The 19,986-nt window shown below is 37.8% G+C and overlaps 3 long non-coding RNA genes across 3 annotated transcripts; 1 reads left to right on the top strand and 2 right to left on the bottom strand.

Moving 5' to 3' along the window:
• The first annotated feature begins 1,066 nt into the window (after window positions 1-1,066).
• Window positions 1,067-2,696, top strand: LOC131002601 (uncharacterized). Its single transcript, XR_009094355.1, has 2 exons — window positions 1,067-1,852; window positions 2,246-2,696. It is a non-coding gene; the product is annotated as an uncharacterized LOC131002601 (long non-coding RNA).
• Window positions 2,697-3,859: 1,163 nt separating this feature from the next.
• Window positions 3,860-5,981, bottom strand: LOC131002612 (uncharacterized). The gene is made up of 2 exons (XR_009094362.1): window positions 4,627-5,981; window positions 3,860-4,121 (listed from the first exon to the last, which is right to left on the bottom strand). It is a non-coding gene; the product is annotated as an uncharacterized LOC131002612 (long non-coding RNA).
• An 8,473-nt stretch (window positions 5,982-14,454) lies between these two features.
• LOC131002611 (uncharacterized) lies at window positions 14,455-17,564 on the bottom strand. Its single transcript, XR_009094361.1, has 2 exons — window positions 17,393-17,564; window positions 14,455-15,281 (listed from the first exon to the last, which is right to left on the bottom strand). It is a non-coding gene; the product is annotated as an uncharacterized LOC131002611 (long non-coding RNA).
• Between the last annotated feature and the right edge of the window lie 2,422 nt (window positions 17,565-19,986).

Below are 19,986 nucleotides of genomic sequence, written 5' to 3'. Positions count from 1 at the left end.
TACGAGGGTTTTCCTTTAAAGACTCGTATTTACCAAACATAATATCATTTCTTTCATCAATAACCCGCGCAGGCATTTTAATATCATTAATCACCATATCAGTAACTCGTGCCGAGAGGGAGGCCTCCCTCTACGGACACTATGATCGGCCAACCCGCTAGATGACTCACGATCACAAGGTGTACACTAATTCCGAAGGGATTTGCGGTCCCATCCAGAATCCGAATTCGATTAACATCAGATAGGCAATTAATAACAAAACATAAAGCATTTAGGCATTGACAATATCATTTAAATTCATAAGCATAAAGTCTTAACAATTCTACTATATGGTTTTAGTTTATACGTAAGAAAGCCCACCTGAATAGCAGACTCACGGTTTAGCTCTAACTCTGGTGCTTGACCTTTAATCCGAGAAAATAAAATAAGATTCTAATTCTCGAAAAATCTCAATAAATGAGGATGCATGAAATGATTATGCATGACTCATATTCTTTTAATTAAATATGAGATGCTAATCCTATTTAAGGAATTAAAGCTCGTCATATGAGGTCGGATTATTAATCTTTAATAATCTACTCATCTTAAAAATATTCTAATTCACTTACTAATTAATAATTAGTAAGTCTTAAAATTTCTCACTAATTAAATATAATTAGGATTAATAATGAGGCCTAAAAATAATAATTCTTATTGGGCCTAAATAAATAAATAATAGGTGCCCAATTATATGAATTTGAAGCCCATATGAAATAATAGGAGCCCAAAATGAATTAATCTCTGGCCCAACAAATAAAATGAACTAGGCCCAATAAGAGGGCCCAAAAATTCTCCCTTAAGTCATCATTCTCGGTTTTCTCTACCGACAATTCTCTTTTGCATTTTATATATTAAGCACACTTTACAGTTAATAATTTATTGCTTCACAATTATGAACTTTATTATGCTTCCGTATCTTTTATAATCTTCATCTCTCTTCTTTATTCTCTTTTTGTCTACCCACTTATCCTTTTTTTTATTCTTCATCTCTCTTCTTTATCAATACTGCATCCTTTCTCTAAAATCAAGAACAACGCTGCAACTCTCTATTTCTCACAGTAACCGCCCGGCTCTCTCTCAATCGTTCCAGCCATCTCCTCCCTCTAACTTCCGCCGCCGCGGCTCCTCCTCACACGACTCGCACACACCAGTCACATCTCCCTCGCCTCTCTTCTCTCCCGTTGCCGCCGACTGCTGCTGCTTCGCCGAAGTCGCTGCTGCTTCGCCGAGTCGCTGCTGCTTCGCCGAGTCGCGGTTGCTGCCTGGAACTGCTGCCGCTCGCCGCCTGCGGCTGGAACCGCTGCTGCTGCTCGCCCGCCAACTGCTGCTCGCCGCCTGACGGAGGCAACTGCTGCCTGAGCACCGAGCCGCTGCTGTAGGGAGGCCAACGAACAGCCGGGTCTCGATCGCTTGTCGCACGGTCTCCGCCTGAAGTCGCCGAGTCAGCCGCCTTCGACTGCTGCTGTCGCCGAGGAGTCCGCCGACTGCTGCTGTTCGTTGAGGAGTCCGCCGGCTGCTGTTGCAGAGTTCCGACGGCCACCACCGTCGTCGGCTGCCGCTGCCTCGCCCAAGACCGACTTCTGCTGCCAAGCACCGAACGCTGCTGCTGTAGGGAGGCCGGCGAACAGCCGGGTGTTCGCCGTTTCCAGTTCTTCTCCGAGTTCCGAAGCCGGTGAGAGCTCCATCATCGCGTCGTCTCGTTCGTCTCTCGGTTCAGGCGAAGTCGCCCCTGCTCAGCTGGACGACCTCCGCCTCCTCTTCATCGGTCCGCGTCGACGTCATTTGGTACCCGTCCCCGGTTTAATGAAAACAGGTACAACAAAATACTACTCTTATCTTCCCTAAAATACTAGATTCAGTTACTCTAAATCGTGAAGGAAAACTCATTCTATAATCTATGTCTTTCATGTTACTAGTGCAAGGGGGAGCATCATAGAATGGGATTCAATTTCTGTAAAAATACTATGGATTAATCTTTTTATAGCAACTCGTGGTTTGCTTATGACCCATGTGTACGTATATTACTCATTTATGCACTCTGCATTTCATAAACTGAGCATGCTTGTTGGTATGAATGTGGACTGGATAAACTGGGATAGTATATACCTTGAATGATGCTTGCTTTGGTTAGAGGTTGCAGTCGGACCAAAAGACGCGGCAGATCGAACTGAAAAAAATGACAAGTATGTTTGCTTAATGAATGCAGGTGAATATCAAGGTGGGGGTGGACGAATTTACACAAGGTCTCACCTTGAACTTGGCAGGCACCGAATGAAGAGCTCCTTAGAAACCTTAGGTGTGGAAATGAGAATGAAATGAGGGTGGCTGCTGATAAGGTGATGGACAAAGCATGGCTGCATAGGCGTGGGAAAAAAAAAGGGTGCAGCAGGCTCAAGAGAAGATAGGGGAGTGTGCAGCACATGTCTCCATACCTTATTGTTTTTCACATTTTCTTGAACTTAGGGGGGGTGGCAGAGTACTGTAGCAACACTGTTGAGTACTGTAGCAATAACTATTGAGTACTGTAGCGGTACTGATTGTTTTGTGTCTACAATAAATCTTTCATTGGTTCTGTATTAGAAACTTTGGTATCGAGTTTTTCTAATATCGAGCACTTGTATTCAGATACAGATTAATCGAATAATTCTTGTATCCGATATCTATATTGTCTTGTAAAAATCTAACTTAAAACAGTGGATTGCTAAATTAAATCCATAGATTTAATTCGTTCGTCATTCTAATACCTAAATTAAATCCGTAGATTTAATTGGCTTCAAAGTCTGAAATAATTCACGACTTAAGTAACAATATGAAATAAATTCCATCTTGATTAATAAATAACACAACTTTGCTAAGTTGGTTATAACTTTGAATAATAATTATTCATCGACTCGAAGATTCACGTCGCGGTTTTAAACACGCGAAGATAAATAAATGTATACTGCTAGTGTAGCGAATCTGTTTCCAAATTACGTAATTCAGAATCATAGTTGGAATTCATAAAGCGTTTCATTTACTAAAAATTTATAAACACGCAATATTGGACTTAAATAAATATAAAAGAGCGGGTTGTTACATTATAACATCATATACAAAGCATTTTGACCCCTCGTAAGTCTAACTCTGAAGTTCATACATGAATCATGAAGGTTATCCTCAAGCCATAGCTAGTGATAATCGAGGCTAGAAGTGAGTCTCAACTTATTAGGGATTAGCTAACTGATTACATCAGTCGCACTCATCACTTATAAGCAATATTGTACTTAAACTATCATCGAAAGCAATTGTCGATTAGGTGCTCCGTCTTGCGTGAACAACCTGAATGAAGAACTATGCCTGCTTCAGTGATTCGTGCGTGGCATTCTGCTTGCACTGCTTTCATTGGATTCTCTTCCTCTTTCTTAGCTCTTCACCATGGCTATAGTGAAATATGACTGAGTTCCTAGCTTCTATTGTTCTTTTCGTAACAGTGATCATGCATTCTTAACGCATCTAAGTTCATTGAGATATCTAATCAATCAATAATGCATAAACTTGAATGTAAGCATCAGTACATTCATATAAAACGTGAACTTCTCAATGTTTTAAAATCATTACCACATTCTTTCTTGCTGAGCATGACGATGTGATGAAGTGCTGAGCTTTTGTCGACTGACTCTTTCATACTAGTGATCATACTAGAAAAATTTGTTAACTCTAGGGTTCAGAGCAAATAACCTGGCTCTGATACCACTCTGTCACGACCGGTCCTAATTAAGGATAATTAAGCCGGGAAACCGTGGCTAATGGAGGGAGATTAGAAGCGGGGTAGAAAGGGGAATAATCAAACAAGAAAGGATCGTATTTCATCATTGTTAACAACATGGATATCTATAATATAACAGAGTTTTTGTCGTATAGACTCAAATAACTAACAAGTTCGGATAACTCCGACTTATCCAAAATAACATAAAACTTCTGAGTACGCAGCGGAATAAGGTTCTGATTACATGTATGAAGACATGTAACCCTAGAGTTCATTAATACATAATAAGACAAAAGAATCCCGCTCGTCACTTCATCACCATCGGCAGCTGCTCAACCTGCACATTTAGAAATATATGCAGGGCTTGAGTACAAAAGTACTCAGTGGACACGTATGCCTAATTATAAAAATACATGCTTCAAAACTGTAAATTGTCATGCCATCATAAACAGTACAGCAAGGGAGTTTTTCGCTAAAAGGCCCAAGCTTACTAAATTCATTTGTGATTCTTAAAGTTCGTCTGCAGACTAAGTTCTCTTGTAATCTATCATATCTGGAACTTTGTGCCGGAGAGGTGGCCACCTCTCACGGTCACTTGACCGGCCAACCCGCTAGATGACTCACGGTCACTGGTGTACACTAGCCCTGGCAGGATAGCTATCAACTGCTCAAGACCCGAATTCGATTACATGATTAAAGTCACATCAGATAGATATCATACTGAAATTTAAACATTTTATGGCAAGACAATATTTGAAATAACTTCAATTAATTTAGTCATGAAATAACTTGCTTGAACGTAACATTTAAACTCATTTGATATATATGAAAGTAATGCCCACCTGATAGAAATTTTCTGTGGTACAGTAGCTCCTTGACTGATTATTAATCTCGTGTTTGACCTTTATTACGAGAATATAAATAAGATACTGCTCGAATAAAATCCTCAATTAATGAGAATGCGTAATTTAACTATGCATGACTCATATTCCGATAATTATTATTCTGAGATAATAATCTGGGAAATTCTATTATAAATCCTAATTGTCGAAATAAAATAATTTAAATAAGGCTCGTCACATGAGGTCGGATAGATTATCATAATCAATCCGTTCTCATCGGGTGTTCTAATCCGTCAATTAAATAAACCCCGTTCCTCGTAGTCAATAGAAAATAAATACTTCAACTTATTCGCTTTATAATCTCATAATTAATCGGGCTTAATAAATAAGAACAAGTAATGTTATAAAATTAAAAAAAAAATAAAATAAAATAAAAAGGCTCAACATAAGGCACATAAGAATCACAATCAAACATCATCAAAACATGCTCTGCTTTTACACTGACTCAACTTCAAAATTTAATCTGTTCTGACTCCGACATCTCCTGGACTCGAGACTCATACCGAAAGAAAGATCTTCGAGTCTAGTTTCATATAAAAAAAAAAAAAATAGAGTCGAAAACTCCAAGTGGTTTGAGAGATATGACGTTTTTACCACGATCTACCATGTTCGGCAGTTTTGAACAATCGAAAACTTGTATTTTTGAAAAATAGTAAACGTTGTCAAACTGGGCTCAACTTTGGTGGATATCTAAATAACACAATAAGGTTAATACCATAAAAATTTGGAAAGCTAGATCACCCAGGAAGCTACTGAAATAAATGACTCTTTTCTCTGTTCTCTGAAATTCTCAGTAGTAATGTGCAGTTTAGGTTTTGCATTTTAAAGAAGTATCATACGAAGTTGGAATGACTTGAAATTTTACCAGGGTACTCAAGACTCATGTAGGGACTTGCTATAAAATTTTCAAAGCTGTTAGACATCGACAAACCGTCGATCACAGTAGGTCAGTAGGCCTACGAAATTCATATTTATAAGTCCTTAAAAATAATTTATATAAATCAAGAAATAATAGTTTAATCCCAAAAATATTCATTAAAAGTCCATCCTAATTTAAATAAAGAACGGACCTCATTTAAAATAAATAGTCCCAAACTTGTTACGCACATATACTAAATCTTTCACGAAACATCCTTTAAAATAAACTTTGATACATAGAAAATAATTCAACAACTTGAGCTCTTAAGGGGTTGTTTTACAACAGACACCAAATCTACCTCGGATCTCCAAATGAGGCTCCAAAAGACATTCTGGAAACTAGACATTTCAAGGATCATTCTCCAATTTGAATCGAATGAAAAACAATTCAAACGAGCAAGATATGCCCTCTCAAAGATGGGTATTTAACAAGCAAAAATCTGTAAATTTCATATTTCCAGATTACAACCAAGTCAGTGGGCTTTCTTTAAAAATTCATATCTCCCTTTACAAAACTCCACTGGGAACCCCAAAGGTCAATCTGGAAACTAGGGAGAGATCATAACACTCTCCAGTTGGATTTACTCTAAGAACCTTCATGGTTTAGAAGATATGACTATCTAAAGTTCAGTGCACAAAAAGAGTTCAAGTTTGGCAGATTCAGAACATAAATCGGAAAAACCACTTTAAGCTTCACCAAAAATTCTAAAACTGAACAAGTAAGTTCCCAACATGTCAGTGAATATTCAGTAGAAAGATAGGCTTGAGAATCAAATATTTAAGTCGGACTTTTCCACCTCAAAGTCGTAGGTTTGTAAAATCTACTGGATGGTACATGGAATAAGAACTAGATTTCAAGAATTTATACCGGTTGTTTCCCTTACTCAAAAATGGTGAGGCCGATGTCAAAAGAAAGATACGGGAGTCTAGAGTGACATATTCAAGTTTCAAAGGTTTTCACCGATTGAAACTTTACTTATGATCTCCCAATTGAAACTTTACTTATGATCTCCCAAAGATTGTTTACCAAAAATGTATTCCAGATGGGCAGTGATGTTTACAAATTCATAAATAAATCATGCGAGCTCTAAATATTCTGAAATTTTACCAAAATATAGAAAATGTATGAAAGATGATACACAATTAATTTGAGATTTTTTTGGGAACCGTTTGGATGATATGCAACTGAATTCAAAATAAAGAAGCTTAGTATATACCTCTTCAAGTTACAATTTGGAGTTGGAGGAAACTCTCTCTCCCTTTCTCAACTTCTTCTACACGTTTTGGTGAGGGAAGAAAAGACTTGATGGCTGAAACAATATGTGTTGTTGCATAATTGAGTTGGTGGTGAAAGTGGTGGGGAAAATGGTGGTGAAAGTCAAAAAGTAGATTTAGTGGTAAAATGGAGTGGGGAACAAAATTAATGGAAAGAAAAAGAGAAGAAAAAGAAAGGAAAAAAAATGTAGAGGAGAATTATTGATGTATTTTCTCTGTCTCGGTGATTCTGTAACTGTAAGATGGATCGTGTGCTCGTATATGCTTGATACTGTTTATTTAAATAAATCTCGTATTTCGACATGTGATTTCTCGCTTAAATCAATAAATTATAAAATGAATCTAAATTAAATCCGTAGATTTAATTCGTTTGTTGTTCTAATATTTAAATTAAATCCGCAGATTTAATTAACTCACGAGTCAGAAATAAATCACGACTTGAATAAAGATAAAATCTAATTTCATCTTGCTTAAATAAATAACGTGACTTTGCTAAGTCAGTTATAACTCTGAAATAATATCATTAACTGCTTTAACAATATAAATTCAGGATCATAAGCTGAATTCATATTAGGATAAAAACCGTTTTCATTCACTGATGAACAAAAATAAACACTCATTACTAGATTTAAAATATATAAAAGAGCGGGTCACTACATACTACCCCTCTTAACAAAAATTTCGTCCCGAAATTTGCATATTTCTTCTAAAACAGTTCGGGGTATTTCTCCTTCATTTTGTCTTCAAGCTCCCACGTGGCTTCCTCTTGTCCGTGGTGTCTCCATAAGACTTTCACTGATGTGATTGCCTTATTCCTGAGTTGTTGTACTTTTCGATCTAGAATGGCCTCTGGTCTTTCTTCATAGCTCAAGTCTGGACAAAGGATCATCTCTTCTTGGTGGATTATGTGCTTTGGATCGAAAACGTATTTCCTGAGGTGTGATACGTGGAAAACATTGTGAACGTTTCCAAAGCTTGGCGGTAACGCCAACCTATAGGCTACTGGGCCTATTCTCTCCAAAATCTCATAAGGTCCTACGAATCGGGGCCTAAGTTTTCCCTTGACACCAAACCTAGTTATCCCCTTGGTAGGAGATACCTTTAGGAAGACCTTGTCTCCTATTTCAAAACATAACTCAGTTCGACGTGCATCAGCGTAAGATTTCTGTCTATCTTGTGCCTCTTTTATTCGCCCTCTGATCTGGCGGACTATCTCAACCATCTCATTGACCATGTCTGGTCCTAAAACTTTTCTCTCACCCACTTCATCCCAATAAAGCGGTGATCTACATTTTCTTCCATATAATGCCTCATATGGTGCCATATCGATAGTTGCCTGGTAACTGTTATTATAGGCAAATTCAATCAACGGCAGCACTGCTTCCCAACTTCCACCTCTGTCTAACACCACTGTTCTCAACATATCTTCAAGGGTCTGAATTGTCCTTTCAGACTGCCCATCTGTCTGCGGGTGGAAGGCGGTGCTGAAATTTAGCCTCGTGCCTAACTCCTTCTGTAAGCTCATCCAAAATCTAGATGTGAACTTCGAGTCTCGATCTGATGTGATTGACACGGGTACACCGTGTAAGCGTACAATCTCTCGAACATACAACTGAGCTAGCTTGTCTGACCCGTGTGTGATCGGTATTGGTATAAAATGAGCACATTTTGTGAGTCGATCCACTATTACCCAAATGGCAGTGTTTCCTCTCTTTGTTTTGGGCAAACTGGTCACAAAATCCATTGCGATGTGCTCCCACTTCCATTCTGGAATTTCCAACGATTGTAGTTTTCCATATGGCCTTTGGTGTAAGGCCTTCACCTGTTGGCATGCCAGGCATTTCTCCACAAATGACGCTATGTCTCTCTTCATGCCTTCCCACTAAAAGTGTTTCTTTAGGTCCTGATACATCTTAGTACTCCCTGGGTGGGCAGTATAAGGGTATCGTGAGCCTCACTCATGATTTTATCCTTAAGCTCATCATCGTGGGGGATGCATATCCTTCCCTCAAAGAGGATAGCATTATCTGATGCTTCTTGATAATTCTTGACGCCTCCTTTCCTTACTGTTTCCCGTAGTTTTTCCATCTTCCCGTCTTTTCTTTGTGCTTCTACGATCGTCTTCCTCAAGTTAGGTACCGTTGCCACAACGCTTGCTATCGTCCCTGGTGGTTTAACCACTTCTATGCTCATTTTGCTAAATTTCCTTATGAGCACCGTCTCTCGAGTGATGAGAGCTCCCAATTTAGATTGAGTCTTACGACTCAATGCATCAGCCACTACGTTGGCCTTGCCTGGGTGGTAGTTAATACCACAGTCATAATCTTTCACTAGTTCGAGCCATCTCCTTTGTCTCATATTAAGGTCCTTTTGCTCGAAAAAGTATTTCAGGCTTTTGTGGTCTGTGAATATTTCACACCTAACTGCAGCTAACTCCAGATCATGAGTCGGGTAATTCAGTTCATGTGGCCTAAGCTATCGTGACGCATATGCTATCACTCTTCCTTCTTGCATCAGCACGCAACCAAGTCCATTTTTGGACTCGTCTGTGTAGATCACGTATTCCTTATCAGCTGTTGGGACGGCTAACACTGGTGCCGTAGTCAACTTTTCCTTGAGTTCTTGGAAGCTCTTCTCGCACTCCTCTGTCCAAGAAAATTTTATTCCCTTCCTGAGTAGTTGCGTCATTGGCCTTGCAATTTTGGAAAATCCTTCCATAAACCTCCGATAGTAACCTGCCAATCCTAAGAAACTTCTTATCTCATTAGGGTTAGTAGGCGATCTCCATTCACGCACCGCTTGCACTTTTTCAGGGTCCACTTTAATCCCTTCTGATGATACAATATGTCCTAAAAACGTGACTTCGCTGAGCCAAAACTCACACTTGCTGAATTTGGCATAAAGGCGCTCCGTCCTCAACGTTTCTAGGATAATTCTCAGATGTTCCTCATGGTCTTTCTCGTTCTTCGAGTAGATCAGGATGTCATCTATAAACACCAAGACAAATTTGTCTAAGTACGGATGAAACACTCGATTCATGAGGTCCATGAACACAGCTGGCGCATTGGTTAGCCCGAATGGCACAACTACAAATTCGTAGTGGCCATACCTAGTTCGAAATGCCGTCTTAGGTACGTCTTCTGGTCGAATCTTCAGCTGGTGATAACCAGATCGCAAATCAATCTTCGAGAACACGCTTGCTCCCTTGAGCTGGTCGAAGAGGTCATCTATCCTTGGTAAAGGATATTTGTTCTTCAGTGTCACTTTGTTCAGTTCTCTATAGTCTATACACATTCGCAATGTGCCATCCTTTTTCTTCACAAAAAGTACGGGTGCACCCCAAGGTGATACACTTGGTCTAATGAATCCAAGTTCCAAAAGTTCTTGCAGTTGTATCTTGAGTTCTTCCAACTCTTTAGGAGCCATCCGGTATGGTGCCTTCGAAATGGGAGCTGCCCCGGGCTCCAAATCAATGATAAACTTAATTGGTCTGTCCGGTGGTGGCCCTGGCAGAATCTCTGGAAATACATCTGAAAAGTTCCGTACAATTGCTACATCTTCTATACTCTTTTCAGTACCCAGTTCTCCGTGCAAGTATACGAGGTAAGCTGGGTATCCCTTCTTCATCATTTTCGTTGCTTGTAGGGCGGAGATGATCATCTTTCTTCTTCCCATACCAATTCCGTGGAAATGTGACGGCTCCCTTCCTGGGGGTCGAAACGATATCCGTCTTTCGTTACAAAGGATGTTGGCATAGTTCTCGGCTAGCCAGTCCATTCCTAGGATTATGTCCACATCTCCCATTGGAATAACATACGAGTTGTTCACTACAATCTTGAGTGACCCTATGTTCAGTTCTAGGTTCAAGCACACATGATCTACTGTCGTCATCCCTCCTATAGGTGATGATATACTCAACTCCTGATCAGCTCTTTCCATTTTAAGTTTTAAGGTGTCGACACATGTACTTGAAATGAAAGTATGCGATGCGCCCGTATCAAATAAAAGTACAACAGGAGTATTGAGTAGCATGCCCATACCTGCCAAGTTTCCCTGGTTGTTCTCGGGCTGCTTCTGCCTCATAGCATAGGCTCTAGCATGACGAGGCTTTTCATGTTGTTTCTGTTGTCGCTGCTGTTGTTGGCGGGCCTGTTGCTGATACGGTTGTTGAGGTTGTGGTTGGTACTGTAGCTGTTGGTGCTGATGTGGCTGCTGATACTGTGATTGCTGCCTTGGGTATGGTTGGGGCAAAGCTTGGATTGCTCGCAGATGTGGAGCCTGGATAGGTGGATTCGGCCTTAAACTCGTTCCATGTTGCTTATTCGGGCACCGGTTTGCATAGTGCCCCTTCTGGTTGCAGATATAGCAACTATCACTGCCGGCCTTACAGATTCCCACATGACTTTTGTTACATTTGGGGCAATGTGGGGCCCTCTATTGGTTATTTCCCATCTGTTTCGGTGCGCCCTGGCTTCCATAGCCCTGTGACTGGAAGACCTGTCCCTGCCATGGGCTCTTCTTGCCTTGGTTCGGGTTACTGTTGTCCCATCTCCTCTTTCCTTTGAAATTCTGATTATGATTTTGATCATGTGGAGGTGCTGGCGTAGGTACAGTTGCAGGTCTTTCTCCTGGCATGGCTGCCTCAATGTCCAACGCTCGGCTGAGCGACTTAATGTAGGACAATCCTCTGTGGCTTGCCAAAGCCATCCTAATCTCGTGCCTCAGACCGGCACAAAACTTTTCAGCCATCTTCTCATCTGTGTCAACTTGTTCCGGCGCATATCTAGACATATCGCAGAACATCCTGTCGTATTGAGTTACCGACATCTTCCCTTGCTTCAGATTGTAAAATTCAGCTTCCTTATTCTTGCGGTAGCTCTTGAGTATATACTTGTCATATATACCGGCTTTAAATTATTCCCAAGTCAGGTTTTCTAACTGCTCTGCTGTCATCGTTTTCATCCTTGCTTCCCACCAGAAATCAGCTGACCCAGTCAACTGAAAAGGGCACGCAAGTTAGGCGCTCTTGGTCAGTGCAGCGAAAAAGCTGAAAATGCGCTCCATCTTTCGTACATATGTCTCAGCTTGGCCGGATCTCTTGTCCCACTGAAGACAAGTGGATTTTGTCATAGGAATAGTTCTTCTATTCTATGTTCTGTTCCCCTTCTCTCGGATGCCTTTGCTTTGTTGGCATTCCGATGAGTCGACATATGTTCACCAATGTAATACACATATGCATATCGTCGATTCTGTAAATCATTTTCTTGATTCTCAAATCTCGCTCATACTCTATCTCATGAAAGTATATAAATAACATAGCAGAAGTGACTTGCCGCAAAAGACTGATAGGGTCGCTACATAGACATGGGAAATTAGTATTAATGAGGACTATTTCATCAACATTTGAATATAGATATGGTAATCTATCCAAGCATTATACATGATGAACTGGCTATCTTGCAAGGTCATCATGAGAGGCTCAGTTCTGAAATGCCCTAAGAACCAGTGTTTCCGTACTATTACTAGTCAAAATAACTAAGCCAACATAGGGGCATACAAAAGTATCGAAATGATCGTCGTTTTCGAAATACACAAATAACGTCCTACTAAATGCACAAGAGATTGTCTGTATGCATTACGTGCTTAACCCTTGGGTTGAAGCATACGTGTTTGACTGATTTAATCTGATGAGTATCTGTTTATCCTTGGGTCACAGAAAATCTACCAACAGCTAGTAGATCGCAATGATTCAAATCACAAATGGCAATTAGGCAAAGTGTTTCAATAATTTGCCAAACAATTGAAAATGAATAACCATAGGGTAGAAATGAATTGACTGAAAGGTCGAAACGAAATGACCTAATAGTCTGAACCCGTTTGGCTTTTCAGATGAAGGTTTAAAATATATAGGTTTAAAGACCCATATATGACGACTACTGAGATTTTGGCCATGTGGACTGGCCAGGCCCGACATAACTACTTCTCAGTCACTCGGAAATACTTTTCCGAACTTGGCAACTCTTATTCCTTGGCTGCAAAAGGTATATTTGGTCTAAAATCACCACTTTCTTCTTAACATCTTGAACATGTCCTTGACAATATTCTAGAGCTTCTCAAACTTAGAGTCTGCCTCCTAGTTTAATGCAATCCTTAAACATCTTCTATAGGCGAAATAAGGTAGGCTCGACCTTACTTAACAATGTTCCTCTACATGATCTTAATGTAGTACTTCTAGTACTTAGTGTTCCTTCACATAGCGCTTGAAATGCAACCATATAATTTGAAGCACTCTTTCATTTTATTGCAAAAACCTTTTGAATCATCACGCATTCAATAAGGAAATAGCTTTTGCTCATCTGAGCACCTTTATAGGGTATGTGTCTCCATGTGTAATGCTAAGTCATAGAATGACCTTAGTCAATGCTCTCATTGCGGTTACCAGACTAAATGCATAATCCAAGACGTTCTAACTGAGGCGACGTCCTCGATAGGTTAAGGTATATATATTTATCTTGAGTATATCCTCAGGGTCTCATTAGAATCTTAATTCTTTTGTTTCAGCATTGATCCACTGTCGGCGCTTCTAGCTATTATTAAACTCTAAACCATCTTCGAGAACTTCTCTCGTCTTATACACTTGCGTAAACTTTTATGATCAATCATAATGGTTGATAACTGCTAGTACCCATATCACATCTCGTCTTTCCAATTCGTAGTAGGTGATCGTAATCAATAGGGATTCTCAGTCATGTCCTTATCTATTGCGATAGGTACTGTAAGTAGAATGGTTCCGAATATCTGAAACTATAAGCTGATAGCTTTAATCGTAATATTATAACATCATATACAAAGCATTTTGACCCCTCGTAAGTCTAACTCTGAAGTTCATACATGAATCATGAAGGTTATCCTCAAGCCATAGCTAGTGATAATCGAGGCTAGAAGTGAGTCTCAACTTATTAGGGATTAGCTAACTGATTACATCAGTCGCACTCATCACTTATAAGCAATATTGTACTTAAACTATCATCGAAAGCAATTGTCGATTAGGTGCTCCGTCTTGCGTGAACAACCTGAATGAAGAACTATGCCTGCTTCAGTGATTCGTGCGTGGCATTCTGCTTGCACTGCTTTCATTGGATTCTCTTCCTCTTTCTTAGCTCTTCACCATGGCTATAGTGAAATATGACTGAGTTCCTAGCTTCTATTGTTCTTTTCGTAACAGTGATCATGCATTCTTAACGCATCTAAGTTCATTGAGATATCTAATCAATCAATAATGCATAAACTTGAATGTAAGCATCAGTACATTCATATAAAACGTGAACTTCTCAATGTTTTAAAATCATTACCACATTCTTTCTTGCTGAGCATGACGATGTGATGAAGTGCTGAGCTTTTGTCGACTGACTCTTTCATACTAGTGATCATACTAGAAAAATTTGTTAACTCTAGGGTTCAGAGCAAATAACCTGGCTCTGATACCACTCTGTCACGACCGGTCCTAATTAAGGATAATTAAGCCGGGAAACCGTGGCTAATGGAGGGAGATTAGAAGCGGGGTAGAAAGGGGAATAATCAAACAAGAAAGGATCGTATTTCATCATTGTTAACAACATGGATATCTATAATATAACAGAGTTTTTGTCGTATAGACTCAAATAACTAACAAGTTCGGATAACTCCGACTTATCCAAAATAACATAAAACTTCTGAGTACGCAGCGGAATAAGGTTCTGATTACATGTATGAAGACATGTAACCCTAGAGTTCATTAATACATAATAAGACAAAAGAATCCCGCTCGTCACTTCATCACCATCGGCAGCTGCTCAACCTGCACATTTAGAAATATATGCAGGGCTTGAGTACAAAAGTACTCAGTGGACACGTATGCCTAATTATAAAAATACATGCTTCAAAACTGTAAATTGTCATGCCATCATAAACAGTACAGCAAGGGAGTTTTTCGCTAAAAGGCCCAAGCTTACTAAATTCATTTGTGATTCTTAAAGTTCGTCTGCAGACTAAGTTCTCTTGTAATCTATCATATCTGGAACTTTGTGCCGGAGAGGTGGCCACCTCTCACGGTCACTTGACCGGCCAACCCGCTAGATGACTCACGGTCACTGGTGTACACTAGCCCTGGCAGGATAGCTATCAACTGCTCAAGACCCGAATTCGATTACATGATTAAAGTCACATCAGATAGATATCATACTGAAATTTAAACATTTTATGGCAAGACAATATTTGAAATAACTTCAATTAATTTAGTCATGAAATAACTTGCTTGAACGTAACATTTAAACTCATTTGATATATATGAAAGTAATGCCCACCTGATAGAAATTTTCTGTGGTACAGTAGCTCCTTGACTGATTATTAATCTCGTGTTTGACCTTTATTACGAGAATATAAATAAGATACTGCTCGAATAAAATCCTCAATTAATGAGAATGCGTAATTTAACTATGCATGACTCATATTCCGATAATTATTATTCTGAGATAATAATCTGGGAAATTCTATTATAAATCCTAATTGTCGAAATAAAATAATTTAAATAAGGCTCGTCACATGAGGTCGGATAGATTATCATAATCAATCCGTTCTCATCGGGTGTTCTAATCCGTCAATTAAATAAACCCCGTTCCTCGTAGTCAATAGAAAATAAATACTTCAACTTATTCGCTTTATAATCTCATAATTAATCGGGCTTAATAAATAAGAACAAGTAATGTTATAAAATTAAAAAAAAAATAAAATAAAATAAAAAGGCTCAACATAAGGCACATAAGAATCACAATCAAACATCATCAAAACATGCTCTGCTTTTACACTGACTCAACTTCAAAATTTAATCTGTTCTGACTCCGACATCTCCTGGACTCGAGACTCATACCGAAAGAAAGATCTTCGAGTCTAGTTTCATATAAAAAAAAAAAAAAATAGAGTCGAAAACTCCAAGTGGTTTGAGAGATATGACGTTTTTACCACGATCTACCATGTTCGGCAGTTTTGAACAATCGAAAACTTGTATTTTTGAAAAATAGTAAACGTTGTCAAACTGGGCTCAACTTTGGTGGATATCTAAATAACACAATAAGGTTAATACCATAAAAATTTGGAAAGCTAGATCACCCAGGAAGCTACTGAAATAAATGACTCTTTTCTCTGTTCTCTGAAATTCTCAGTAGTAATGTGCAGTTTAGGTTTTGCATTTTAAAGAAGTATCATACGAAGTTGGAATGACTTGAAATTTTACCAGGGTACTCAAGACTCATGTAGGGACTTGCTATAAAATTTTCAAAGCTGTTAGACATCGACAAACCGTCGATCACAGTAGGTCAGTAGGCCTACGAAATTCATATTTATAAGTCCTTAAAAATAATTTATATAAATCAAGAAATAATAGTTTAATCCCAAAAATATTCATTAAAAGTCCATCCTAATTTAAATAAAGAACGGACCTCATTTAAAATAAATAGTCCCAAACTTGTTACGCACATATACTAAATCTTTCACGAAACATCCTTTAAAATAAACTTTGATACATAGAAAATAATTCAACAACTTGAGCTCTTAAGGGGTTGTTTTACAACAGACACCAAATCTACCTCGGATCTCCAAATGAGGCTCCAAAAGACATTCTGGAAACTAGACATTTCAAGGATCATTCTCCAATTTGAATCGAATGAAAAACAATTCAAACGAGCAAGATATGCCCTCTCAAAGATGGGTATTTAACAAGCAAAAATCTGTAAATTTCATATTTCCAGATTACAACCAAGTCAGTGGGCTTTCTTTAAAAATTCATATCTCCCTTTACAAAACTCCACTGGGAACCCCAAAGGTCAATCTGGAAACTAGGGAGAGATCATAACACTCTCCAGTTGGATTTACTCTAAGAACCTTCATGGTTTAGAAGATATGACTATCTAAAGTTCAGTGCACAAAAAGAGTTCAAGTTTGGCAGATTCAGAACATAAATCGGAAAAACCACTTTAAAGCTTCACCAAAAATTCTAAAACTGAACAAGTAAGTTCCCAACATGTCAGTGAATATTCAGTAGAAAGATAGGCTTGAGAATCAAATATTTAAGTCGGACTTTTCCACCTCAAAGTCGTAGGTTTGTAAAATCTACTGGATGGTACATGGAATAAGAACTAGATTTCAAGAATTTATACCGGTTGTTTCCCTTACTCAAAAATGGTGAGGCCGATGTCAAAAGAAAGATACGGGAGTCTAGAGTGACATATTCAAGTTTCAAAGGTTTTCACCGATTGAAACTTTACTTATGATCTCCCAAAGATTGTTTACCAAAAATGTATTCCAGATGGGCAGTGATGTTTACAAATTCATAAATAAATCATGCGAGCTCTAAATATTCTGAAATTTTACCAAAATATAGAAAATGTATGAAAGATGATACACAATTAATTTGAGATTTTTTTGGGAACCGTTTGGATGATATGCAACTGAATTCAAAATAAAGAAGCTTAGTATATACCTCTTCAAGTTACAATTTGGAGTTGGAGGAAACTCTCTCTCCCTTTCTCAACTTCTTCTACACGTTTTGGTGAGGGAAGAAAAGACTTGATGGCTGAAACAATATGTGTTGTTGCATAATTGAGTTGGTGGTGAAAGTGGTGGGGAAAATGGTGGTGAAAGTCAAAAAGTAGATTTAGTGGTAAAATGGAGTGGGGAACAAAATTAATGGAAAGAAAAAGAGAAGAAAAAGAAAGGAAAAAAAATGTAGAGGAGAATTATTGATGTATTTTGTCTGTCTCGGTGATTCTGTAACTGTAAGATGGATCGTGTGCTCGTATATGCTTGATACTGTTTATTTAAATAAATCTCGTATTTCGACATGTGATTTCTCGCTTAAATCAATAAATTATAAAATGAATCTAAATTAAATCCGTAGATTTAATTCGTTTGTTGTTCTAATATTTAAATTAAATCCGCAGATTTAATTAACTCACGAGTCAGAAATAAATCACGACTTGAATAAAGATAAAATCTAATTTCATCTTGCTTAAATAAATAACGTGACTTTGCTAAGTCAGTTATAACTCTGAAATAATATCATTAACTGCTTTAACAATATAAATTCAGGATCATAAGCTGAATTCATATTAGGATAAAAACCGTTTTCATTCACTGATGAACAAAAATAAACACTCATTACTAGATTTAAAATATATAAAAGAGCGGGTCACTACAGATATGCACAAATGTAATTTTTCAAAATTATTGCATTTGTTGTAATTATTATTGTAATTAAAAGTAATTATTATTATGAAGAAATGTAATATTTCAAAAACATTACATTCTTCATAATAATGTTTATTTTTATTCATAAGTATACATTTGTTGGACCAAATATATACCTTATACTATTAAAAGTAAATATTCCTATTAGAATTTATGATTTAGTGTTCAGGGTTTAGTGTTCAGGTTTTTAGGGTTTAGTGTTCATGGTTTAGGGTTTAGTTTTCAGGGTTTAGGGTTTAAAGTTCAGGGTTTAGTATTCAGTATTTAGGATTTAGAAAATAACAATACTTATATATAAAATGTATATTTTATATTTTTTAAAAGTAACTATTGTTTTAATAAAAAGTAATTATGCATATGAAGAAATGTAATATTTTAATATTAGTATTACTTTTTTCACAAAAATTGTTACTTTTACTCACGAAAACTTGTAATTTTAATATTTGGTTAAGTAATTATAGTCGTAAGAAAAAATAACCATTAATGTGAGTAAAGGTAATATTAAAAAAAGCATAAATAAATGAAAAAAATAGAAAAATGTTTAAAAAGTGTTGAAAATAAAAAATTAAACAAAAAAAAAGCATAAAACAAAAAACTGAAGAAAAATGAAAAAATGAAAAAGACAAAAAACTGAAAAAAGAAAAATAAGCAAAAAGGAATCAAAAGAAAAAGGAAAAGAAAAATGGAACCAATAAAAACAGGGCAAAGGGATTCAAACCCTTACGACTTGCAAGAATACATGCAGTCATTACCCATGCACCAGAGAATAATCCTAACCTTTTGTATAAATATTGGACCTAATCGCATACCATGCAGTGACCTCACACAAGACTAGCCCAAAAAACAATGGTGTGAGATTTTGAATCTCTCATCGGGTTATATAATTATGTTGAAAATCCGCCAACAACATAAACTAGATTATTTGTTGCCACAACCCAATTTCTGAAAGAATAACTATAACTGAGGTGCAACTAAATCATTGAAATGAACAAGGGAAAAACCTTGTAAAATACGAATAAGGGAATGATAAATCGGGCCATCGCCCCTTGAATGAAGAAAGACAGATATCCGAATGATACTAATCAATCGACAAACATAACAACTTCAGGATCACAAGTTTAGTTTCATGTCTCGGATAACCAACATTCATTAATCGTAATACTTAAGAGTCAAGAGTCTAAGCTCATCAAAAGATATCATTTAGAGTCATAACATAAAAGTCTTAAGTCAAGGAAACGAAAGACAAATAAGGGCTAGTACTACAGCGGAAGTCAAAACACGGAGTTGAACCCTAGCCTCAGCTCTCCCTGTCAGCACCAGCCATCAACCTGAAAAACATTTGAAAGTATTTTGGGCCTAAGTACTAATGTACTTAGTGGGCTGCAACTTTTAAAACATTTCACAATTCGTAAAAGCAGTTTATCCAATCATTCCTGACATAACTTAGAAGGTTTTAAAAACAAAAATACTTCTAAGCATGTTAAAATATTTCATTTTATTAGCGCGCCATTGTCACACTCTATTTAGTTACTCGCTGTGATACCCGGACCTTTAGCCACCGACGTATCGCTTTCTCCCATGACACTTGCCCTGTAGGACGTACTCAGACAAGTTGAATTGACCTCGGGACGCTACCCGGGCAGCCTTACATGATACATGCTCCGGAACACATCCAGCCGAGCACCCTTATAACGCCTCTTACATGATTAGTGCCCGATGAGATCAACCCACCGAAACAACTAACAAGTGTACACAATTCTCCAAACCACGTTGTTAGGTCATAAGAGAACCTCGATCGATCCATGAATTGCGAGCCTTAAACATAAC

The sequence above is a fragment of the Salvia miltiorrhiza genome, unplaced genomic scaffold (assembly GCF_028751815.1).
Source record: "Salvia miltiorrhiza cultivar Shanhuang (shh) unplaced genomic scaffold, IMPLAD_Smil_shh fragScaff_scaffold_149, whole genome shotgun sequence".
Classification (NCBI taxonomy): Eukaryota; Viridiplantae; Streptophyta; class Magnoliopsida; order Lamiales; family Lamiaceae; genus Salvia; species Salvia miltiorrhiza.
The sequence above is the reverse complement of the archived record's forward strand: the minus strand, read 5'-3'. Positions and strand labels throughout refer to the sequence as shown.